The 27,337-nt window shown below is 38.3% G+C and overlaps 1 protein-coding gene across 1 annotated transcript in view; it reads left to right on the top strand.

Moving 5' to 3' along the window:
- Positions 1–540: 540 nt before the first annotated feature.
- The window catches only part of Cdh13 (cadherin 13), a 1,170,900-nt gene continuing 1,144,103 nt past the window's right edge, over positions 541–27,337 (top strand). Inside the window, exon 1 of the mRNA XM_087208695.1 lies at positions 541–588. The gene's annotated coding sequence lies outside the window, so the exon portion shown is untranslated. The remainder of the gene's footprint in view (positions 589–27,337) is intronic.

Below are 27,337 nucleotides of genomic sequence, written 5' to 3'. Positions count from 1 at the left end.
GTATTGGCTCACATAATGGAGAAAGATACACTTTTGCCTTCAGGCATGATTGGACCCAGGGCTTCTGCAGAGACATCAGGGTTCTTAACTCTCAGTCCCCTGAGAAGACAGACATCATGGCCCTCAGCAGCCCAAACTTGCACCCTGGCAGCTTAGAAACCTGTGTGGCAGGGGCAGAGTGTCAGTCTATTGGCACTTTCCAGACTTCCAGGTCTCTGGCAGTCCACACCCCTACCACCAAGGGGGTGAGGAGATGAGGTGCCTCCTTGCCTACTGACAGCTCCTCCAGAATCACAAGGAAAGACAAGAAGAGTAATGACAACCCTAACAAATGTCCACTATACTGGACAGAGTGGTGTTCATCATTCATTCTGCAAGATGCACATCCTTAAAATGGGGATCATTCAGAGGCTATGTCAGAGGAGAAAGCTGTGTTATGGCTCTGCTCCTCAGACCTTGACACTTTGAAAAGCACCTCTCAGCAGCTTTTTCTTACCTCTTTTTGGCTTTCCTGTGTGTCTCCAGGTTACAAGTGGTGCCCAGCAAGTCATGAAGATCCTTGAAGAGAAGCCCACACCGTCAGCACAGGTAACTGAGTGGACTTGTATGACAAAGCAGCAGTCCCTTTGCAGTTTTATTGCTTGTTTTGTTCACAGTTACCTGCAATATGGCGTGACTGCAGATGGATAGAAATATGTTTCAGTGTAACACATTTATAGCAGGGGAGAAACACCCCCAAAACACAACTGCTCAACCAAAAAGCAGGCTTGCATTTCCTAGTCTGTGCTGCTTTCTGAATACAAAGAGACATGATTATCGCAATAATGGAGAACTGAGCTGTGGTCAGACACTCAAGAAGTACTTTAAATAGTTGGTCATAAATATAAAATCAAAGCATTATGATTCACAGGAGAGGAAGATTAGAGCAGACCCCAGTAACCAATTCTGAAATGGAGCCAGGAGCCCGATTCAAAGCTGGGCAAGTGCAAGTCTTCAGAGCAAAGAGAGGGAACAAGCACAACTCTGAATGTACAAGTGCACCTCTGACTTGGGAGCCCAGCCTCTGACTGGGTAGCTGCTGGGGAGTATCCTATGGTGGTCCAGGACAGACTGCCTGGCTTTCCTACTTGGTAGCCTTGGCCATGTTGCTTTTCCCTTTCGTTCTTCAGTCTTTTCAGTGGTCAGTGGGGATGACCACAGTCCGTGTGCAGGAGCTTGCCATGAGGATGGGCTGGGAGCTTTTCCAGAAGCACACAGTCTAGGCCCACCTTGGTGCAGTCTGCCACAAATGCTATCGATGAGGTTGATGATGAAAGGATCAATGGTGATGGATGTTGGGTATGATGAGGGTAAAGTCAGTGATGTGGGACCTCTAGGGCATATGGACAGGTCTTTGACTTAAAGGAGACAGCCTGTGAACTAGCCTCATAGGTCTTCTGCTCTTAGTGCTCAGGAGGGCCATGAAAAGAAATACCCAGGGAACTTTCGCAGGTTCATTTCCCACCTTCCACCCCTCCTCATCTGAATCCAGAGACGGATGCTGGGTTCGGGATTGGTCCTTGTGTCTGAACTGGAATCCTGATATGCATTGGATATCAGCCTCCAGTTTGGGCACTGGCCAATGTGGTAGCTGTTCTTACAGTTTCCTTTTGGACTTAGCTTTCCTGTGTCAAGTTATAGGATCTGGGCCTCTCTTTCCACTTTCCAGGGAAACAGATGACCTGTGTTGGGCATGGTGGGGGGTGTTGCAGACCCCAACCCACTTTCCTCAGGAGGACATAGAACCTGCCCCCGTGACTGGGAACTGGGATCATGTGAGGACCATGGAGGAAGAGAAGCTAGCAGATAACTTTTAAGTCAGTATCTGAGCTTGTGTGTCATTTTTTTTTACTTGAAAAGAAGCATACACTTTATTCATAGATCTAAACTATAAATTATCCCTTTGCCCCCAAAAAATGTCCCTTTGAAGAATGTGAAAAAAGACTGTCTTCCCTTTGTTCCTGGTCTCAGATTGTTCAACATATCAAAGAAGCACGATTTTCAGTTATAATACTGAGGATGTTCAGAATAATAACTGCCACAAAACACCATAAAACCCAAACTTGGATCTAATTCACAGTTTGGAAATCCTCAACATGATGGTAGCCAAAAAATTCCAATGACATTAAACTCTGCACAGTTTTCCTGGGCTGCACCAGGGGTTCTGAGCCCAGCTGCCAGATCAGCATCACGGATGAAGACAAATAACTGCAGAAAATGGACTGTAATGAAAACATTGGCAGACCTTTCAAAGTAATAGAGCTTGGGAGTCTCCCTTTTGTTACATTCGTATATTATGCAATTACTGCCCTGGAAATGGTCTTTTCTTCATTGCTAATAGGTGCATCTTGGTTTAGAACAGGGGCTATCCTATGCTTTTATGCTGCAGCTGTATGTAGGTTGGAGTCAGCCTGGGCCAGACCTATCCTTGACAATTGGCAGCAATTCCCCATTTCCCAGGGGCTGGAATCGGTCACATGTAATCACTGGCATCACAGCACGGGAGGCCAGCCAGTTCAGACAGGTCAGACATCCCTCCAATCTTCAGTCAAGTTGTTCACACCCCAAGAAATGGATTTTATGCTGCTTGGTGGTGTGGCTGAGCAAATAACAACTTCCCAAGGGCATCTGTTGAGGGCACTCAGGACTGTTAGGGAGGGGTGCAGATGCAGAGGATACTGCATCAAGAAACTCTGGGAGGACTTGTAAGTCTTTCCAGAAGTCTGGACCACTGTCTCAGACTTGTCACTGGCTTTCTTTTCTACTTGTCTCTGCAGTATCTAAATCCCTAACAAAAAGGATCTCTGTTGGCAGTGAGTTAAGATGTATCTCTGAGAAAGCACCATATTGGGACTCTTTCAAAGGAGAAATACCCCTGAAGCTGACTTAAGTTACAAAAGGAAGTGTATTCCATCATGTAAATATAAAGTTTATTCTTATTCAAGTTCTGCTGGGTTCAGAAGGCTGAAAGCTTTGGGTTTCTCCTTTTCTCCCCTGCATACTGGCTTCATACTCAGGTAAGCCCTTTCCATGTGGTGGCCCAGGAAATTTCAAGACAAGAAGGATAAAAATATTTCCTAATAGTTCTAACATGTTTCAGAACTGAGGCCCACTGAATTGACTGGGTTTGGTGATCTACCCTATGCCAATCCCTGTGGCCAGAGATATACAAAGTTCTGATTGGCCAGACTGGGGACTGTGCCTGTGCTGGCCAATAGGGTATGAGGGGATTTTATGCTCTAAGTCTAGGCCATGTTTCCTGAAATAAGTGCCCACTCCTGAATTCAACCCACTGCAGGACATGGCTGGGGTTTAGAAATGTAGTTTCCTAAGAAAATATGTTTACCCAAAGAACTAGAAATTGGATGATAGGTGAAGACAGAACTTGCCCCCTGAAGATGACACCTGGTGTACAGAAAGCGCTAGATAAGCATTTGGATGACTTTCTCCCTAAGGAGAGCTAATCACCCTTGGAATTGGATATAACTTTGGCACTTTCCAGATATCCTTCACTACTTCTCCTTTGTTTTCTCCTCTAGTCAGCCCCTCACCCACACTGATTATTCTTCTACTTCTTGATGTGCCGAACGTACTATGGGTCATGGGAAGCAGATTCCTGAGAGGCTTCCAGGGACTAGAAGGTGAAATTTGGAGGAGGGAGGAGTAAGCTCACTGTGAAATGACAAATGGGAAGCACTAGACATTTCGAGGTGACCAGAGTAATAAATGCATGCTTTTTCCTCCTCCATGAGCTCCCTGCCATAGTCTTCCTAGAAAAATCTTGGGTTCCCAGTGAACAACCCTGCTAAGAGATCTTTTATCAGAGTCCTACTGCTGCATTACAAATTACAACACACTTAGTGGCTTAAAGCAAGACAAATTTATTCTCTTATAGTTGTGGAGGACAGATACATAAAGTGAACCAGCAGAGCTTTTGGAAACTCTTTGCCTTCATTGCTTCTAGAGGCTGCCTGCATTCTTTGACTGAGGGCCTCTTCCTTACATGGTTCCATCCATTTGCTTTTGTTATCGCATTTCTTTAACTGATTCTGACCCTCCTGCCTCCCTCTTATAGGAACACTTGTGATGCCTTTGGGCACATCTGGCTAATCTATGACAATCTTCCCATCTCAAGACACTTACCTTAGCCACATGTGCAAAATCTATTCACTATGTAAAGTTATATATTCACAGTTTCTGAAGACTAGGATGTGGACAACTTTGGTGGTCATATTTGCTGATCCCAGTCTGTGATGGCTTTCAGAGGCTCTGGCCAGTGCAGTACAGCATTGCATTCACTTCTCTTTCCCCCTCACCCTTAACCTCTGGATTTGTATATCCCATACAATCTGTTTCTCCTTAATCTTCACCCCAGGCTTCATTTTCTGAAGACCAGGGTGAAAAAACCTCCAGGGTCTCACATGAGATCTTGTACGTCCCTTTCTCACAGCATGTCACCCTCTACATGAACACTTGCTCATTTACATATCTAGCCAATGACCTCATCCACAAAGGAACCTGTCTTTTCATCTGTATCTTCAGCGTAGGATGGAATCTAGCAGGTGCTCGTTCTTAAGTGAGAGAATGAATAAAAAGGCCTTTCAGCCACCCCAGAAATCTTTGTACAATGCTCATTTACTCTTGAAATGTGTCCAACAGCTAATCCCAAGAGGGGTTAACCCCTCTTGTCCACCAATTTTTGGTGTGTATGTAAACATGTCATATTCTAGTAAGTTTTACTGCACACGCTCATGCTCAAGGGCAAAGTAAAGGACAGAGAAACCTGCCTTTCCTAGCTCTGTGACCTTAGACTAATTACTTCACCTGTCTGTATTCTAGTTTCTTTGTCTATAAAATGAGGTAGTAATTAAATTTATCCCATAGAATGAATAAAATTACCATTAATTATAAAAATGGAAACCATTCAAAGTATTTGTAGTTTCCTAAAATCTTGATTTCCAAAACTGCTTACATTTCAGTAGTACCTAAATTTAGTCAGTCAATATGGAAGGAATCTTCCAAAGACTTTCTTTATAAACCTGATTCTTCAGCAAAGTTTTTCAGATGGACTGCTTGATAGATCTTTTGCTTGACCAAACTTGACTCCCATCCACACTCCTTTCCTCTATATCACCTTCTAGGTAGAGGCATCCATGTATCCATTAGGGACCTGGGCAACTAGATATTAGGCAAAACCTGTAGGATCAGGCTTTTCAAAAGCCTTTTCCATCGAATGGGTCAGATTCAAATGAAATAGATGATCAGCCTTTGCTTCCTCTCTCTCTCTCTCTCTCTCTCTCTTTCTTTTTTCTTTCTCTATCCTATGGCATGATGCCTAGAATTACTGCAGCCCATTTTGTAACACGAGGCAATGAGTACAAGAAGAAACAAGAAAATCTCAGAGAATCTTGACCTTGATTGATAGTGACTCATGAGCTAACATAGGCAACAGTATACCTCCAGACTTCGTATTTGTGCTTTTTCAAGGATGAAATTTGGAGAAAAGGTAAAGATGTAAAAGTAGCCAAAAAAGAAGAAAGGAAAGACATGGTCAAAGAAGTCTGTATCTCTCTCTTGATTTTAAAGAATTACAGAAAGAAAGGGTGGCTCAAAACCAAAACAAACCTCTACCCTTCTCCCATAGTGGACTGGAAGCAACTTGAAAGCAGCAAATGTGTTTGCCTGGTTCTTGGTGTCATCTCTGTCTGGCATTGTGCCTGGCATAGTAGGTATTTGTGCAACAAACAAGGGAATTTTTCTTTTCGCCTCTTTTAACTTTGACCAAGACTGTCTGGCTCATCAGAGATGTTGTGATGATATTTATTTGGTGGATTTCCAAGCCTTTTACTATTTAAGTACAGCACAGTCTCAGGGGGCCAGGCAGACAATCGGACAGCTGAACCCAGCTGGATGGACCTGTTAGCAGAGCTCACACATTTCATCTGAATCTTTAAGAGGAAAGGCTTTTCAAATACTTGCTCCAAGACATAATTTTCTTTGGAGGATTTCTAATAAGAAATAAAATTTAAGATGAATTGGAGAAATATATTTGTGTAAGATCTGGTCTCTATTCCAAAGACCGTATGAGCCAACAGAAGATAGATACACATCAGTGTTTGTCAGCATCCTACTTGGGCTTCTATCCTAAACACCAGGTGCAGCTACTAGCATCTCACCACAGAGCTTATTCTTACTGTGGCTTCCCAAAGACAGGCACAGGATCCTACTAGCCTTGAGATGGCTCCTGCTGTGGTATCAGCATAGTGCCTATTCATAATTGGGGTGCACAGCCAGTTTACTAGAGAGATGAATAACCCTTGGACATTTGTCTTCATAATCTCTTATAGTAGAGGAGGCAAAGGCAAGAGAACATATTCTTGAGTAATGTATTCTGTTCCCTGGCATTGATGAAAGAAATAAAAATAAATCAGTGTTTCTATTCAACTCATTTGAAGGACAAGCCAAAATCACACCATTAAAAATTAACATCTAAAACAGATTGTACATTACTAGGGATGAGTTCAGGCCCAAAGTAGAATAACTGGCCAAATGAATCTACAGAATGTTAGGAATGACGAATTCACTCTCATTTTGGGGGGTTAAAAATTAAAAGAAGACAGAATATTTTCATTTCAGGCCAGAAAGGTTTTCAGGAACAGCCTGCCACATCTTATCTGACTTATAGGAGGAACTAGGAAAGAGGTTAAGGTCAGAGCTCTAGGATCTTCTCGGCCTCCAAATTTATCACTAAGTCCTGTGAGATTCATTCATATCAAAATTACCAGAACATTTCCTCCTTGGAACCACCTAAACTGTAGTATAAAATATGCCTATCTGTTTAATTGGCCTGAACAATTAATTTAATGCCCTGTGTGCACATCTGTAGGGTATGGGATCCATCCATCTATCCATCCATTCAACTTTTCTGGAGCACCTATTGCCTATGCTTGATCCTGTGCTGCAGCAAAAGATACATTGATGGATATGACAGAAAGTTTGCTATTAAAGAAATTAGTTCACTACTACATGACTCTTAAAGCATAGATTCTCAACCTCTGCACCTTGTTGTTTTGGGCTTTGTACACCTTTGTACACCTTTGTAGTATGTGCCATTGTGTGCCTCGTACAATAGTATGCCTGACCTCTACCTACTAAATTTCAATAGTGCCTGCCCCCTGTAATGATTATTTAAAATATTTCCAGATATTGGCAAATGTCCCCTTATAAGGGAGGTCAAAATTGCCCTTGGTTGACAGCCATTGCTTTAGAGTGGGAAATCTGGTTCCTACTCTGATCATAGCCTTTGGCTTGCTATTTAACTAATTGTTACTTTTCAGTCTTCCTAGCACCTCACACAATTTCCAGCATACTGTAGGTGTGTAATAAAAGCTTGTAGGCCAAGCCAGTGCATGTGTGAATGAACTAGGGTCTATCTGTGTAAGATCCACCTTATCCTAAGAATTGATAGGCTGTTAGGAAGATCTTGAGTCTTGGCTATATACAATGCCAAGTAAGCAATATATTCGAACAAAATATGCGTCAGCTAAGTGTGAAAAAAATTCTGCTTATAGAGTATTTAGCTGTGTAAGCCTGACAGATAATTGAGCGGCTGGATTTTTGGTTTGAACAGATTGGTTTGCCATTCTGTGGCCACAATAACAGAGCAAAGTAACAATCATGTCTATGTTTAATTTTCCAAAGAGTGCTGCATTGCCGAGGCTAACAATCTGGCCAATTAAATGTGGCCGATTGGCACTCCCACACAAGTTTTGGGGTATTTAAAATAGCTCTCTGCAAAAGAAAAAAAATCCAGGCTGCACAGAAACTTGTAATTCTCCCAAGTTTTCATATTTCAAAAGCGTGCTTATGATGGTAAAATTGTTCTGGGTGACAGAGAAGAGACAAGTCATCCATTTTGAGTGTATTAGTGTCAAACTGAATATTAGTGTCTCTGTGACCATTGATTGTGTCTACTGCAGAATTTGATAGTGTTTTTATGTTCAAGGAAATTATTAAGCTTCTATTGCTCATGGACTGAGGTTATGAGACTTTTATCCAGATGTCAGCCACTCATACGGGACCATGAGTGTCTCTCATCAAGCTTTCTTTACTACATACAGCATTAGTGAGGGCTGGCTGATAGGAATGGAGGAAGTCTTATCTCATTCTCAAGTCTCCCAGACACAGTTCTTGGAGGTTCCTTCATTAAGGGAGGCTGTATTACTTACCTGTTGCCACAGATATTACTGAGTGATAAACATCCAAGAAGCATCATTGGCATATAGTAGCAACATTTGGTTAGCCTGCAGATCTGTGGAGTTTAGCTGACTCTGGATAGGCTTTGTTGATTTTGAGTGCCATGTGTGTCTTGGGTTGGCTACAGGTGGACCAATCGGCTCTGCTCATTTCATTTGGCTTTGCTCACCTGTCTGGAGATTGCATGGCTGAGAGTTGATAAGATAGTCTTGGCAGGGAAAACTGGAATGCCTCTTATCCTCCAGGGGGCTAGCTGAGAAACGTGCATGTGACAGTTGCTGAAGTACAGGATCTTGCATTAGGCTCACTAATATCCCATTAAACAAAGCACAATTCATGGCTGCGCTGCGAGAGAAGGTCAAGCAGAATGCTCTGCCCTCTGCCCAGAGGCCAGTGTGAGAGGGCCCTGTAAAGCTACACAGCCAAGGGTGTGGGTACCAAGAGGTGATTGGTTGTAACTGATTAGCACATCAATATACTAAAAAGGCTATTCTCCAGAAGGTGTCAGGGCCTGACCATAAGGCTAAATCTGAACAAGAAAGGGCCTCACAGCAATGTTTAGAGAAACACAAAGAGGGAACAGAGAGATTAGCTATTAGGTTCTATTTTCTCTAGCTAGAGAGAGTTACACTGGAAAAGAAAGATTTCTACAAATATGAATAAAAAAATAACTTAGGGTCAAAGTAGGTGAGGAGTCAGTGATTTTCTTATGGAGTTCATGTTTGCAATTTCATGAGAATTCTGTCCCTGACCATTGAAGAACTTGACCATAGAACTGCTGACAATGATTTTGTGGCAGCATGGAAAATGGTAGATGCTCCTGAAGAAGGTGGGTTGGGTTTAAACAGTTGACCTTGACATTTAACAAATAACTTGTTTTCCTATGGCATCTGCAAATCACTCAATTCAAAAGGGCATAATGGCATGCAGCATCCATCCACTAAATGCAGGTAAAATAGCTAAAACTTTAGAATATTAATGGTTTTACACATACACCTTGCAAGTAATTTCTGAGGTTTTTAAAAGAATTCATCTCAAATCATAGTTCTATCTACTGTCATACTTCTTACTTATGTCCTCTCATGATAGTATCTATGCATTTAACATAGTAATAATGGGAATTAATATTTGTTTATTTGCTTCTTCAAGTCAGGCATTCAACTAAGCCATTTCCATGCATGGACTCATTTTATTCTCAAAAAAATTTCATGATATTGGTATCGTTATTCTAATTTTATAGATGAGAAACCAGAAGCTCAGAGAATCAATCCAAAATTTGTACCAGATCAGCCAGCTGACTGCTTGTCTTTTTCTCCTCATGTTGGCTATTATAAAAAAGATGAGTAATAGAGTGAAATAGAATTCTGGAATTCTAACTAAAAAAATCAGAGGAGCAAGTAGCAGATTTGGAATCTCTGGCTTGACAGCAGTTGATGTGAATACAATACCTGAGGGCTTTGGTTGAAGTTGAAAAGAGTATGAGTGCTGCTATGCACACACAAATAAGCCTCGATCGTTTCACAGGTGGCATGTAGTTCTGACCACAGGCAGGCCCATTCAGGATACCGAGAGTGATTAAACTTGTTTGATTTATTAACTTCATTTGTAGTTTTGTTTTCCAATGATACTTCTTAGGTCATTAATAGTTTGGTGGGGAATTCCCTGTGAAGGGGAATTACGTGGGTAAGTTTTGGATGCTAGAATATATGGGAAAGGGTTTTAAAAGGGAGTTTGTGTAGCCTATGGCCAAGATGCATTCCATCTGGAAGACGACATCTTCTTGCTCAGTACTGATCCCAGAGTCCTGGGTAGTGGGTCCTCGGTCCACTGTGCTGTGGTTACAACCTGGGTAGGGAGATGATTTGAGGTGTGCTGAGTCCTGTAACTCTGGAGGAGTTCAGACAGTGCCTTTAAGAGTCTGCCGCCCATAGGAAGTTCTTCTCTTCCATGTTGACTTCTGGAATGATGATGTCAGTACTTTACTCAGTTTTTCTGTGTGCTCAGCCTTTATACTTAAGATGTAGTTAGAAAAGTGGTACTTCTTAAGAGAATCACGAATGAGAATTCTATTTTAGTGGGGAAATGTTTATTCTCTACTTCTGATGTTTTCTTACATGGTCCTTTTATGGAAGGAGAACTCAATTAGTGTGATGCCCTGAACTCTCTGCTTCTCTGCTTCCTCGATAGCACTGAATGGTGAGGGAGAAGAGAATTATATTCCATAAGAGTTTAGGAGTAAAAACTTGACATTCCATATTCAAAAATCCTCCTCTTTTGTTGATGTGTGTGTTTGTGTGTGGGGGGTGAGCTGTCCAGAGAAGTAAAACTCCTGTATTCTTTTCCCAGCACAAAACATTCCCCTTGTGCCCTTATGTTGGGAGGCTGCCCAAGTTTAATGTTGCCATTAATACATGGATAAATCTGTCATATTTAGAGGTTTAGTACTATGAATCAGTTTTCCTTTCACTGTAGGTCACATTCTTCAAGTTAGGCACCTTTAGGAATAGGAGTGGTCTTCGGGCTTCCATCTGCCACACCTTAATCCATGCCTCATTTTGTGCAGAGTCCAGGAAGAGGAGAGGGTGCTGCCAAGCATTCTCTGAACAACCCATCTACAGGGCTGGGACACAAGGCATGGAAGTACTGTGGGCTGAATGCTTATTCCACAGACCTTGCTGCCTTGCCTACACTGCCTCTTCTAAGTGTGCTCACTGTATCACTATTATTATCATTCCCAGTTTATAGACTGGAAAACTGAGTCTTGTCCAAGTTAGAAATAAAGCAAATGTCATCTTACATCTGCCTGAGCCCAAGGTTAAGGCTCTCAATTGGTGTATGGTGAAGAGAAAGATTTGAAGCTACAGAGGATAGTGGCTGTCAGGGAAGGGAATGATTTCCATGGTATTGTGGAAGTGGCAACTGTGCGTTGCCTTGGTCAAAGTGAGGAGTGGAGGGAGCAAAGGGAGTGTTTATGTTCTAAGAATATAAACAAGAAGCAGTATCTCCCCTGCCCCAAGGGTGATAGCAGCAGGAATGTTGTTACAATCGTCAGCTTCATCATCTCCATCACAACAACCATCATTTATTGACCTTTCATTACATACCAAACACTGTTCTAAATGCTTTGGATCCATTCATTATTTCATTATTAGTGATCCATTATTTAGCAATCCATTATTGGCTCTATTATTTAGCGAGGTATGTGTTAGTCAGCTTTCCTATCACTGAGACACAATACTTGACAGCCACAATTCAAAGGAGGGGAGGTTTAATTTGGCTCACAGTATTCAGTCCTTGGTCAGCTGGCTACAAGGCAGAAACATCACGGAGGAAAGATGTGGCAGAGCAAAGATGATTAGTTCATGGTGACCCAGAAGGAGAGTGGGGGAACAGTGCCAAAGAGGAAGGATAAGGGACCACATATGGTGCCTAAGGTCATGCCTCTTTATCCATCCTGACACGCCCAGAAGCATGTTTTAGTAGCCCCCCAGCAACTCCCAAGCTAATCAAGTTGGCACAGTTAAGCTTAACCACCACAAGGTATAACTGGCATTTATTAAACTTCACATGTTTAAAGTATATAATTTGATTACTTTTGAAACCATGACCACAATCAAGATAGTAAACACATTCATTACCCATAAAAGTTTTCTTGTGTCTCTCTTGTCCTTTCATTCCCTTTTCTCCTAACCCCCAGTTCTTTTCCTAGAACTAGTTTCCATTCTGTTTTCTATATTTTCATTTTCTATGGAATGTTAGGAAAATGAACTCATACAGTATGTACTTTGGGGAGAGGACTGGTTTTAGTTATATTAAGATTTATGTATGATGTGGTATATATCAACAGCTTACTCCTTTTTGTGGCTGAGTAGTATTTCTTATGTGATTATACCATAATTTGTCTGTCCACTCACATATTGCTATATAGTTGGCTTATTTCCAGTATTTGAGTATTACACTGAAAGCTGTTATTAGCATCCATGTGCAAGTCTGTGCGTCCACATATGCTTTCCTTTCACAGCCCACATGTAATCCTTGTAACAAGTGAATGTCACAGTGCTGTTTTAATCCCCATTTTATAGATGAGGAAACTGAGGTTCACTAAGATCAATTCTTTTGCTAATGGCCAGTGGCTGATTCTCAGCAAGACCAGTGTTTGAGGCCAGGCTAAAGCCTTGCACGATACTGCACCCCGTGCTGAGAAAAATGCTTTCACTTGGAAAAATGAAGACATTATTTTTTTGCTATAAGAATGTATTTCTAAGCCTATCTCTATGCCCTGTCATGGTTATCCAGATTGGCTGCTGCAGGCAGAGGGCAAGAGGAGTATTCCTACTGTGCTGTTTTAGTTTACCCATCCACGAGAGATAAGGAAAGCCTACCAGGGGCCAGGACCTGTTCCTGTCAAGAACATGAGATTATATCTTCATTTATAGAGTGACTTTTAGACCCTGAAAATGAGAGTTAAACAAGAAAGCAGGTAGAAGAAACAAAGTCCGTGTAAATATCCGTGTACATGTTCACAGTCCAAGAGCTGAGAATTCTGTTGATGAAATCAGTCTGTAAAGAGAATGAGCTCAGCTGCAGAGTAACAGTTAAATGTTCACTTGCTGCTGATCCCCTGGAGTCCCCAGCAAGCATTTTGAGGAATCTCTGCCCACATTTCCCTGTATGAATCTCCTGTCTGGGCCTTTGTCTGGTCCCCTCTCCTCATTCTGATTCTCCAGCTGATAGTCATTCATGTGCTAAGCAGCTACTCTGTTAGAGGTAGCAGTCTACAAGAAAGGGCTGGATACTGTCCCTGCATCAAGGACAAACGATTCTGATGAAGGGCTATGTGATAGATGCTGTGGGATTTATTTTATTTATATATATATATTTATTGGTACATTTTAAGTGTAAAATACATTTACATTTATCATTGGGTGTTTGTACCAGAACATGATGTATCTTAGTTTTTATTTTTTCTCCCATTACCTGTACACCCTTTACCTCCTCCACCCTTCCCTATTTACACAGAGTTTGATTCCATTTTTTTCTTTTTCTCATAATTTTTCCTTTCCCTTCTTCCCTTTCCCTTCCCCTCCCACCATCCCTTAACCCTTGGACCTTTTCATATTTCAAATTATCAATTATTAATTTTAATCGTTTTCATCCTTATTTACACTTTCAGTTTCTCACACTAGAGAAACTATTTGGTATTTACACATGTGTGTCCTATTTATTTCACTTAAGAGTATGGCCTCAATATGCATTCATTTAGCTATAAATGTCTCCAGTTTCTCATTCTTTATGGCTAAGTGGTACTCTATTTTATAGAAAAACCACATCTTCTTTATCCAGTTTCCAGTCGATGGGCACTTGGACTGTTTCCAAATTTTAGCTATTACAAATTGTGCCACTATAAATATAGGTGCACATATATCTCTGTGGTATGATTCTTTTAATTCTTCGGGGAGGATTCTCAGTAGGGGAATAGCTGGGTCAAATGGGACCTCTAGTCCTAGTTCTTTGAGGCATCTCCATACTGATTTCCACAGTGGTTGCACCACTCTACGTTCCCACCAACAATGGAGAAGGGTTCCTTTCTCTCCGCACCCCACCATCATTTGTTATTTGTTGATTTCTTGATAGCAGCCAATCTTTGTGGGGTGAGGTGGAATCTCAGTGTTGTTTTCATCTGCATCTCTCAAATGACCAGTGATGTTGAACATTTTTTCATATATTTAATTGCTGTTTTAACTTCATTGTCTGAGAAATGTCTGTTCATTTTGGATGCCCATTTTTGAATTGGGTCTTTGAATTTGGAGGGTCTGATTTTTTTCAGTTCTTTATATATTCTTGATAGTAGACCTTTGTCTGAGGTACAACTGCTAAATATTTCTTCCCACATTGTAGGTTGTCTTTTAGCTCTGTTGGTAGTTTCTCTTGCAGTGCAGAAGCTTTTTAATACGATGAGATCCCAGTTGTTGATTCTTTGTGCTAGCTCCTGTGCTACTGAAGATTTGTTCATAAAGTCTTTTCCTATGCCAGTGTCATCAAGAGTTCTACCTAACTTATCTTCCAGGAAGTTTAGTGTTTCTGTTTTAATATTTAGATCTTTAATCCACTTTGATCTTAGTTTAGTGCACGGTGATAGGTATGGGTCTAGTTTTAATCTTTGGCAGGTTGAGGTCTGGTTTTTCCAACACCATTTATTAAATAGGCTATCTTTCCTCCAATGAGGGTGGTTGACTCCTTTGTCAAAGATGAGGTGGCTGAGTATGTCTGGAGTTGTTTCTGCATCTTCTAATCTATTCCACTGATCTTCGGGTCTGTTTCCTTGCCAGTACCATGCTGTTTTTATCACAGTAGCTTTGTGGTATAGTTTCAAGTTGGGGATTGTGATGCCCCCAGCCATGTCTCTGTTGCCTAGAATTACTTTTGATATTCTAGGTTTCTTCTGCTTCCAAATGAATTTTTGGATTGTTTTCTCTAGTTCTGGGAAGTATATTGTTGGAATTTCAATAGGCATTGCATTGAATCTATATAGTAGTTTTGGAAGTATGGCCATTTTCACTATATTGTTTCTTCCTACCCAGGAACAAGGGATATGTTTCCATTTTCTTATATCCTCTTTGATCTCCTTTTTTCAGAGAGCTGTAGTTTTCAGTGTAGAGGTCTTTTGCTTCCTTTGTTAGGTTGATTCCTAGACATTTCATTTTTTTAGATGCTATTGTAAAAGGAATTATTTCCCGAATTTCTCTCTCAATGGGTTTGTTATTTGCATATAAGAAGGCTATTGTTTTTTGAGTGTTGACCTTGTATCCATCTACTCTACTGAATCTGTCAATTAGGTCTAGCAGACTTTTGACTGAGTTTTTTGGATCTTCTATGGAAAGTATCATATCATCAGCAAATAATGACAGTTTCACTTCTTCCTTCCCTATCTTTATTCCTTTTATTTATTTCTCTTTTCTAATTGCTATGGCTAATGTTTCCAGAACAATATTGAACAGGAGTGTGATAGTGGGCAACCTTGTCTTCTTCCTGATTTTGGCATGAACGTTTTCAGTTTTTGATGATTTAGTATGATGTTGGCTGTTGGTTTTTCATAGATAGCCTTAATCAGCCTGAGATAAAGCCCTTCTATTCAAATTTTCTGTAGCATTTTTATCATGAATGGATGTTGGATTTTGTAAAATGCTTTTTCTGCATCTATTGAGATGATCATGTGGTTTTTGTCCTTGACTCTGTTAATATAGTGTATTACATTTATTGATTTATGAATGTTGAACCATCCTTTCATCCCTGGGATAAATCCGACTTGGTCAGGGTGTATGATCTTCTTGATGACCCTCTGTATTCTGTTTGCCAGTATCTTGTTGAGGATTTTTGCATCTATGTTCATTAGGGAGATTGGTCTGTAGTTCTCTTTTTGGGTTGGGTCTTTTCCTGGTTTTGGGATCAAAGTAACACTTGCTTCCAGGAATGAATTTGTAAGCTTTGTTTCCCTTTCAATTTCCTTGATGAGTTTAAAGAGTAATGGCAATAGTTCTTCTTTAAATGTCTTGTAGAATTCTGCAGTGAAGCCATCAGGACCTGGGCTTTTCTTTGTTGGTAAGTTTTTTATTACATTTTCAATTTCACTCATTGTTATTGGAGTGTTTAGAATTTCTATATCTTCTTCATTTAACTTTGGCAATTCGTATGTATCTAGGAATCTGTCCATTTCTTCTGTGTTTTCCATTTTATTAGAGTACACGTTCTCAAAGTAGGTGTCGATGATTGTCCGAATTTCTGCTGGATTTGTTGTAGCTTCACCTTTTTCATTCTTAATTGCATGGACTTGAGCTTTTTCTTTCCATTTGTTGATAAGGTTGACTAAAGGTTTATCAATTTTATTTATTCTTTCAAAAAACCAACTCTTCAATTCATTGATGTTTTTGCATCATTCTCTTAGTCTCCATTGAATTGATTTCTGCTCAGATCTTTATAATTTCCTTTCTTGTACAAGCATTGGGTTTGTTATGCTCTTCTTTTTCTAGGAGCTTGAGGTTCTGCATTAGGTTATTTAACTGAGTTCTCTCTGTTGTCCTAATATCTGCAATCACTTCTATGAATTTCCTGCATAGAACTGCTTTCATTGTGTCCCACAGATTCCTGTATGTTGTACTGGCATTATCATTTACTTGTAGAAACTGTCTAATTTCTTCTTTAATTTCCTCTGTCACCCATTGGTTGTTCAGGAGGGTGTTGTTCAATTTCCATGTATTTGTGGGAGTTTTGCAGTTTCTTATGTTATTGATCTCCAATTGTATTGCACTATGGTCTGATAATATACGGGGGTAACTTCAATTCTTTTACATTTACTTGGATATGTCCTATGAGCTAGCATGTGATCTATTTTGGAGAATGACCTGTGTGCAGCTGAAAAGAATGTGTATTCTGATTTTGTGGGGTGGAACACTCTGTAAACATCTATTAAGTCCATTTGTTCAATAGCTTGGTTCAGTTCTAGAATTTCATTGTTAATTTTCTTTCTTAGATGATCTGTCTACTTGTGATAGAGGGATGTGGAGGTCCCCCATACAATTGTATTAGTGATTATTTGGTTTTTCGTGTCTATTAATATTTGTTTTGTGTAGTTGGAGGCATTCGTATTTGGTGCATAAATATTTAGGATTGTCATCTCTTCCTCTTGGATTGTTCCTTTCACAAGGATGAAGTGACCATCTTTATCTCTCTTAATTAGTTTTGGTTTGAAATCTACTTTGTCTGCAAATTAGATTGCTACCCTTGCTTTTTTCTGGGCTCCTGTCACGTGGAAAACTGTTTTCCATCCTTTTACTTTCAGTCTATGAATTTCCTTTTGAGTTAGGTGTGTTTCTTGTATACAGCATATTGCTGGGTTTTGCTTCCTACTCCATTCTGCCAGTCTACTTCTTTTGATTGGTGAATTGAGGCCATTAACATTGATAGTTATAATTGAGAGATATTGACTCATCCTTGTCATGATGTTTTACTGTTGTTGGCTCTTTTATTTCTTATTTTCCCCCCTTTCACTTTAGTGTCTTACCTTGCATGGTGCCTTCTCTCTGCTGGGCCTCATGGAGTTGTGACCTTCATTGTCTTTTTCTAGGATATTGCTTTGAATTGTTTGGAGTGCTGGTTTGGTGCTCAGGAAGTTTGTCAGGTGTTCTTTGTCGTGAAAGTATCTAATTTCCCCATCAATTTTGAAAGATAATTTTGCAGAATACAACAGTCTAGGTTGGAAGATATTTTCTTTTAGGGCTTGAAATACTTCACTCCAGGCTCTCCTTGATTTGAGGGTTTGTGTTGAGAAATCTGCAGTGATTCTGATGGGCTTTCCTTTGTAGGTGATTTGTTTCTTTTCTCTAACTGCCTGTAGAATTTTGTTCTTCTGTTGGGTTTCTGGGATCTTGACTATTGTATGTCTAGGTGTAGATTTTTTTTGGTCATGGCTGGTTGGAGTTCTATATGCCTCAATTATCTGTATGTCCAATTCTTCACCTCTGTCTGTGAAGTTTTCTACTATTACTTCTAAGAACAGTTTTTTTCTGTCAATTGTACTTTCTCCTGTTTTTTTGTGGACTCCTCTGAGTCTTATGTTATTCTTCTTTGCATCATCTAGCAGCTATTGGATTGATTTCTCATGGTCCCTTACTATCTTTAAGAAATCTGTTTTCATGGTCCTTAACTGCAATCCTGTCTTCTATATCTGATATTCTGTCTTCAGATTCTCTTAGTCTGCTCTGCATGCTTTCAATGGAGTTTTTAATGTCTTGAATATCTGTTTGAATCTGTTTCATGGATTCTATTTCTTTCTTATGTTGGGTGATCATGTTTTCCATTTCTTCTTATGCTGGGCATTCATGGCTTCCAGCATGTTTCTGATCTCATCTGTTTTCTTATCTGTTTCTGCTCTTGAGCTTCTAATCATGTCTTTCATTCTGCTCACCATGTCTATATTTATCTGGGAGATTATTTGTGCTTTGAATTTTTCTAGAGCCTCATGCATCTGCTTTGTTACTTCCTGTGCTATCAGTTCAGAGTGTCCAAGTGGTTGCTTGTCAGACTTTTCCACCTCATTTCCCCCAGAATTTCCTTTTTGTGGTGTAGAAGCCTGCATTTGTGCCTTGCTTAAGTGTCTTCTCATTTTTGTTTTTGGTACTGTCCTTGGTTTAATTTCTGGGTTGATATTTCAAAATTGCTTAATGTAGGTATCTTTATTGCTTGTGTTTAGAACCCTTGTGGAATGATTGCTTTTCAGAGGTGTCTTCTAGATATAGTTTGTGTTTGGCTATTTTATTTTCCTTATACCAGGAAGGAAAACTAATTAAATTAATCACAACATGTTAGCCCAAAAAACATAGTCAGCAATACCATAGCATCAAGAACAGCTTAGAAAATGTCAATTTGTGGTAGTTATTAATCTATCAGTTTTAACTATGTGAGTTAAATTAAAACTGAGGACCAACCTAACATAAGTTTATAATGAATAAACTCTTCAATATAGCATCTTTCCCCTTCAGGTGGGGAGTTAAAAAGAGTTGGGGATGGAGGGAAAGGTAGAAAGAACAGGTAAGATTAGCGGTGAGGCTAGAAGACACAGAAAGATCACACAAACTCTAAGAAGTTGTTAAAGGCAAGAGAAAATGGCAGAATGAAAGAACAAAGATGTGAATAGAATCACCTAACAGCAAAAGGGAGGCTAGATACCAAATTTACTTTCCTTTAAACCAAATGATAATCAAGAGAAGGAAAAAGAGAAGAAAAAAACAATAAGGAAGAAATCCGAATTCAGTGCAGAAAGGAACAAATGGGGAGATGAGGAGCAATGTGGGACAGCAAAAGAATGAGTGTGAGAGAGGGAAAACAAAGATAAAAGAAAGAAAAGAAAGAAAAGTAAAACTTTGAAGAGTAAAGAGAGAGTAAAAATTAAGACTTGAAAATAGGAGAAAAAAAATTTTTTTTCCTTTTTGCAAATAGCACTAGAAATTATGGGCCTCCTTCAGGGTATGACTCCGCTGTCACAGTAGGCAACGTAGGAATCCATGTGCATATATGAGTCAATGAGTCTCAGCAAGCCAGCAGCAGAACAAGTACAGTGGTCTGATGTGCCTTTATTGTAGAGATTCTCTGTACTTTTCCGCTGAGCTTCAGTTTTCATTGAGGAGCCTGAGAAGCCCTCTTTCTGTTACTAACTTCTGCTCTATCTTGGGGCGCTCAGGACAAGGGTCTTTATAATCTCCTGTGCCTCTGTAGTGTGCTACCAGGTAGCAGAAAAGCCAGAAGGCCAGAGGCGCACAGGGTGGGGGGAGGGGGATTGGGCCTTGAAACGCACCTGTGTGGCGGGGCCACATAGCTTCAAGCTGCTCCTCTCACTGAGCCAGTCCAGCTTAGAGAGCCACTGTGGGATTTTTGAAAAAGAAGAAATACAGGGAGCCAGGGAAAACCTATCAGGCTATGTGGTGTTTAATCATTTAATATTTTCCTTACAGTTTTTTCAAAATGCAATCCTTATAATGATGAGTGATATCGTGAAGTATGATGGTAAATCTTTGACAATTAGTTCTTTGGGGAAAATATGTGCAAACACAAGTCAGCTTATTGTAAATGTTATTGATATAAAGGACAGGTATAGTGTATAATTTATACATAATAATAAAATAGAAATATTCTTTAAATTGTATGTATATGGCAGCTGATTTCTCACAGAATGCTTTTGTTGATTTTTGCCAGTCTCTTTTATCTGTAGCCAACTATGAGTCCCAGTTAACAAGCTTATATCTGACATAGATGTGGGTTAATATTTTCATTTATGTTTACAAAGATGTAAGGTGATGTAATGTTACATAAGACAAAATGAAACAAAGATAAGAAGTCCTACCATTGCTCCTTCATCAGTGGCACCATGAAGCACACATTTGCTGAATTAGATAATAATTTCTGATAACCTGAAGAATAGTTTTTCACTAGTTTGTGCTATTCATGACATAATCCTTACAAGATCACTTTTAAGTTTTATTTGCATTAACATTTTCTTCATCACTTTTTAAAATATAGACAATCATCTAAATATAAATCTAGCCTTGATTTGTAGTGTTTGCCAATTTCAGTGGTAAAAATACTTCCACCATGGGCCATTCCACCGCTCCCAACCCAGAGGAAGGGTCTTCCGGGCTGCCGTTCCACCACTCCCAGCTCAGAGGAAGGGGCTTCAGGGCCACCGTTCCACCACTCCCAGCCCAGAGGAGGCAAACCACGTGGGTGCCAATAGCAAGCCCCCCCCCCATCAAAATGAGAAGACACCTAAACAAGTCTCAAAACCAAACTTCCAGATCACATACAGCAGTCCCTAAGGGAAATGAGATGGAACACTCTGATACTCAACCACCTGGACTCCCTGAACTGGCAACAAAAGAGGATCTGGAAAAATGAAATCAGAAATAATTTCTCAGATAAAAGTAGAGATTGTGCTCATAGTGCAAGACATGATTAATAAATCTAGAGAGGAGCTGAGGAACATGATAGAATCTCAACATAGGGAACAAATAGAATCCATAAAATACATGCAAGCAGATTTCCAGGAGAATAAAAACTCCATTGAAAGTCTACACAGCAGAATGAGCCAATGTGAGGACAGAATTTCAGATATAGAAGATAAGATTGCAATTAGTGACCAGGAAAAGAAAAATTGCTTTAAAATTGTAAGGAAGCACAAGAAATCAATCTAGTAGCTGCTAGACAATGCAAAGAAGAATAACATAAGACGGATTGGAGTCAACAGAGAAACAGGAGAGAGTGCAGATGACATAAAAAACTTTTCACATAAGTAATGGCAGAAAACTTCCCAAGCAGGGGGAAAGAACTTGACATACAGATAAGTGAGGCATATAGGACTCCAAATAGCCTTGATCAAAACAAATCTACACATAGGCATATAATTGTTAAGATTCTAGAAACCCAACAGAAGAACAAAGTTCTACAAGCAGTTAGAGAAAATAAACAAATCATATAGAAAGGAAAACCCATCAGAATCACAGCAGACTTCTCAACACAAACCCTCAAGGCAAGAAGAGCTTGGAGTGATGTATTCCAAGCCCTAAAGGAAAACAGTCTCCAACCCAGATTGATATACCCTACAAAACTATCTTTCAAAACTGATGGAGAAATAAGATACTTTGATGACAAAGAGCACCTTAGGAATTTCATGAATACCAAACCAGCACTCCAAAAAACTTTAGACAATATCCTAGGAACAGACAATGAGGATCACAACCCCAGGAAGCACAGCAGAATGAACACATCAGGATTGACAAGAAATTAAATGTAAAGGGGGAGAATCCAACAAAAAGTAAAAGTCATAACAATGATAAGTCAATATGTATCAGTTATAACCATCAATGCTAATGGTCTCAATTCACCAATCAAAAGAAATAGACTGGCAGAATTGGTCAAGAAGCAAGATCCAACAATATGCTGCATACAAGAAACACACTTAATTCAAAAGGAAACTCATAGACTGAAAGTTAAAGGGTGGAAAACAATACTCCATATGATGGAAACCTGAAAAAAAGCAGGTCCTGTTTGCAGATCAAGTAGATTTCAAACCCACACTGATTAAGAGAGACAAAAAGGACACTAAATCCTTGTAAAGGGAAAAATCCAACAGGAAGAGATGACAATCATAAATACATATGCACCAAACACTAGTAAGTCCAACTATATAAAACAAATACTAATGGACATGAAAAGTCATATATGCACAAATACTCCCACCATGGCTGATTTCAAACTACCAGTGTGATATCACTGGACATGAAGTTGGGAAGGGATGTGCAGTCCCACTCCATTTTATAATATTTCTCCAAGTAGACATTACAGTTGTAAAAACTTCTGAGATCATAGCGAATATTAACAATAGTAAGACAATTAAAATTGATGAGAATTCATTATTTTTTTCTAATACAATTTATTATGTTTATATATAATTTTAAAATAATGGCTATATTTATCAGCCATCTCATTAAATTTTGAAATAGTTAATAATGAACTCTTGTGAGTCAGTAGGGGCAAGTCATTAGATATAACTATAAATGATAGTCATCTCCCACAACTAATATTGTGTCCCTTACCACCCACACATAATTGATTTCTTTTAGGACCCCTTGTGGATACTAAAGTCCTCAGATGCTCAGGTCATCCTGTCCCACTTGAGGTGTGTGCATATTTCCACACTCTTCTCTTTACTCCAACAAATGCAGGCATCATACCCCAAAATATGGAGATTGGTTGGTGACTACATTAACTGAATAATACCGTACCATAAATGTTATTGCATCAGGGATGGAGCTGTGAAAAGTAAATTAGATGAAGTACAGCATTTTTATTCCCCAATACACACGTGTATAAAAATGGAGTCATATCATACATATTTGTTGATGTTTCTGTTAATAGTCTTTTTTTCTTCTGAGCTTGCTTTGGTCTGCTCTTTTTTTCCACAACTCCACCTTAATTTCACTACTCCACCTAACTGACTTTCCAAAAACATCATAAACCCACACTCATTGTCCATTGTATAATTTCTATACTTATATATGTATATATATATATACATATACATATATGTGTATATATACACATATATGTATATGGATAGGATGTGTTTAAAATGCTCTGTTTATTAAAACATGGTATTATAATATGCATACTTCTTGGCTTTTAGTACTTCACAATCTTTCTGATCTTAATAATTGTTCTCTTATTCAGGATTTAATTGATTGCATTCATAATATAGTATTTCATGGTATGAATGTTTTATAATTTAAAAAATATTTCCCTTCTGATGGATATTGTCTTTCAGTATTTCCTTCCTTTTTAAAGAATGCTATAATAAACGTTCTTGAATATCTCTCTTTAGATACTGAAGCTTTTGTTTTTGTAGAGCAGAATCAGAATATGGAGCTTCAGGGGAAGGATATGCATATTTTTAATTTTTAATAAATAGATCCATATACCTTTCTAGAAACATATTTTCACTAGTAATATGTATGAAAACTTTTCCATCATCTCACTAGCAATGAATTTTAACCCCTTTTTATTCTTGCCTGTGACTTGAGTATAAATAACTCCTTACTTTGGTTTGCATTTCTCTGACTACTAGTAAGTCCTAATATCCTTTCATATGCTTGTTGTCAATCTGGGGTTGCTCTTTTATGAATTTCCAGTTCATATCCTTTGTTTATTTTTCTATGAGATTATTTATCCTTGTCAATTGGTAATATCTCTTTGTATAGCATAGATATTAACTTTTTATCTGTTATCTTCATTGCAAATATTTTTCAAGACTTTGGTTTCTTTGTTAATTTTGTTCTTTTTTGGAACTTGGGTCTAAATCCCTGGCCCTTTCTTTGTTAATTTTTAAAATGTGATCTTCAGCTAGGTTTATATAATTTATGATTTATAGTTACATAGTATATAGTTTGTACTTGTAGATGTAGATATAGATATAGATGATGTTTTTTCATTGAAATGTAGTGTTTTCTTTTTGGATATAAAGATTTCCCACTCATAGTCTGTAGATAGACATACATTTTTGGTGATTTTTTTTGTATAAAGAAAACCTTTCCTTAATCCAAGTGAATTAGTTTTTGTATGGTATGAGATAGTAGTCCAATTATATATTCTTATTTTTAATTGAGATATAATAATTGTACATATATATTTAATTCATACAATGACATTTCACTATGTATATACATCGTGTAATTATAAAATAAGGATAATTATCCCATTTATCACCTAAACATTTCTGTTTTCTTTGTGGTGAGAACACTCAAAATCTTCTCTTGAAGCTATTTTTAAATACATTATGTTATTGTTATCTGTAGTCACCACACTGTAAATAGAACACCAGAAATTACTCCTCCTAGCTAACTGTAACTGTTATTATTTTCATGTTCTTTTAATTCAATAGACATTTCTGCATGACCATTTACTAAATAATCCATCCTTTTCACATGGAATGGAGATACCTATTTTGCTATATTTTAAAATCTCATACTTACTGGGATCTGTTTTTGGATCTTCCATTTTTTTTTACTGATTAATTTTTCTATTCTTGTGTTTATACTATATTGATTTGTGTGGAGTGGCTTTTTGGTGTGTTTGGTGTCTGGCAAAGCAAGGTCGCATCTTAATTTTTATATGTGTGTCTATAAATTTGAGTATTTTTTCATGTATATGAAATGAAGATGATTCTTTTTATTGAAAAAGGAGCAAAAATATATTCATATTTTAATGGGAGTATTATCATTAAATTTTATATATTTATATGTATAATTTTGACATTTTTATGATATTACATCTCCCTAATGAAGAGCCTAAATCTGTTTTATGTTATCCAATTAGATTTTATAGATTTATTCATATAGAGCCTATGGCTTTCTTGCTAAATTTTACCTAAGTATTTTATTATTTTTTCACTATTTTAATTTGTTTTGCCCTTTCCATTTTTGAGTTCTAATTGCTAGTATATAAAGAATATATTTCCCTTCAGAGCAGTGAATGCCTATGCTAGGAAAACAGAACAAGCTCAAATAAACAATGTAATGCTGAACCTCAAGCTCCTAGAAAAAGAAGAGCAAAACAAACCCAAAGCTCATACAAGGGAGGAAATTATAAAGATCAGAGAAGAAATCAGTGCAATGGAGACTAAGAGAACGATACAAAAAAATCAATGAATCAAAGAGTTTGTTCTTCAAAAGAATAAATAAAATTGACAAACCCTTAGCCAACCTTATCAAAAAAAAGGAAAGAAAAGGCTCAAATCCATGCAATTAGGAATAAAAAGGGTGAAATCACAGCAAATCCAGCAGAAATCCAGAGGATTATCAGTACCTACTTTGAAAACCTGTACTCCAATAAAATGAAAAACACAGAAGAAATGGACAAATTCCTAGATACATATGAATTACCAAAGTTGAATGAAGAAGATATAAAAATTCTAAACACCCCAATTTCAGACAGTGAAATTGAAAATGTAATTAAAAATTAACCCACAAAGAAAAGCCCAAGTCCTGATGCTTCACTGCTGAATTCTACAAGAAATTTAGGGAAGAGCTAATGCCACCAGTTCTCAAACTCTTTAATGGAATTGAAAGGGAAGCAAAACTCCCAAATTCATTCCTGGAAGCAAGCATTACTGACTCCAAAAGCAGAGAAAGACCCAACCAAAAATGAGAACTACAGGCCAATCTCCCTAATGAACATAGATGCAAAAATCCTCAACAAGATACTGGCAAACAGAATACAGAGGGTCACCAAGAAGATCATACACCCTGACCAAGTTGGATTCATCCCAGGAATGCAAGGATGGTTCAACATATGTAAATCAATAAATGTAATACAGTATATTAACAGACTTGAGGATAAAAACCATATGATCATCTCAATAAATGTAGGAAAAGTGTTCGACAAAATTCAACACCTATTCATGATAAAAACCCTACAGAAAATTGAAATAGATGGTCTTTATCTCAATCTCATAAAAGCTATCTATGAAAAACCAACAACCAACATCATACTACATGGTCAAAAATGGAAAACTTTCACACTAAAATAAGGAACAAGACAAGGATGTTCACTATCACAACTCCTGTTCAATATAGTTCTGGAAACATTGGCCACAGCAATTAGACAAGAGAAAGAAATAAAAGGAATAAGGATAGTAAACAAAGAAGTTAAATTGTCATTATTTGTTGATGACTTGATACTCTACATAGAAGACCCAAAAACCTCTGCTAGAAATCTTCTAGACTTAATTGACAGATTCAGTAGAGTAGCTAGATCCAAAGTCAACACTCAAAAATCAATAGCCTTCTTATATACAAATAACAGACTCACTGAGAGAGAAATTGGGGAAACAATTCCTTTCTCAGTAGTATCCAAAAAAAAAGAAAGAAATATCTAGGAATCAATCTAATGAAGGAAGTAAAAGACCTCTACCTTGCATACTGCAGCACTCTGAAAAAAAGAGATTGAAGAGGAGGATATAAGAAAATGGAAAGACATCCCTTGTTCTTGGGTAGGAAGAACCAATATAGTCAAAATGGCCATACTTCCAAAACTGCTTATATGGATTCAATGCAGTTCCAACTGATTCCAACAGTATATTTCACAGACCTTGAGAAAACAATCAAAAATTCATTTGGAACCAGAAGAGACCTAGAATAGCAAAATCAATTCTAGGCAACAAAGACATGACAGGGGGTATCACAATCCCCAACATGAAACTATACTACAAAGCCACTGTGACAAAAACAGCATGGTACTTGCAAAGAAACAGAGGATCGGTGGAATAGATTAGAAGATGCAGACACAACTCCAGACGTACTCAGCCACCTCATCTTCAACAAAGGTGCCAAACACTCTCACTGGAGTAAAGATAGCCTCTTTAATAAATGGTGCTGGAAAAACTGGATTTCAACCTGCCACAGATTAAAACTAGACCCATACCTTTCATCATGTACTAAACTAAAATAGAAATAGATCAAAAATCTAAATATTAAAACAGAAACACTAAACATGCTGGAAGATAAGTTAGGTAGAACTCTTGAAGACAGTGACATAGGAAAAGACTTTATGAACAAAACCTCAGTAGCACAGGAACTAGCACAAAGAATCAACAACTGGTATCTCATCTTATTAAAGAGCTCCTGCACTGCAAAAGAAACCACCAACGGAGCTAAGAGACAACCCACAATGTGGGAAAATTTTTTTACCAGCTGTCCCTCAAACAAAGGACTACTATCTATAATATATTAAGAACTGAAAAAAATCAGAACCCCCAAATTTAAAGATCTAATTCAAAATGGGCATCTGAAATGAACAGACATTTCTCAGATGAAGAAGCAGAATTCTCAAATAAACATGAAAAAATGTTCAACATCACTGGTCATTTGAGAGATGCAGATGAAAACAACACTGACATTCCACTTCACTCCAGAAAGAATACCTATTATCAAGAAATCAACCA

Source organism: Heterocephalus glaber, unplaced genomic scaffold (genome assembly GCF_053883595.1).
Source record: "Heterocephalus glaber isolate CG9 unplaced genomic scaffold, H.glaber_assembly_v1.0 deba00000071, whole genome shotgun sequence".
Classification (NCBI taxonomy): domain Eukaryota; kingdom Metazoa; phylum Chordata; class Mammalia; order Rodentia; family Bathyergidae; genus Heterocephalus; species Heterocephalus glaber.
Note: the sequence above shows the minus strand (reverse complement) of the source record. Positions and strands in the feature narration are given on the sequence as shown.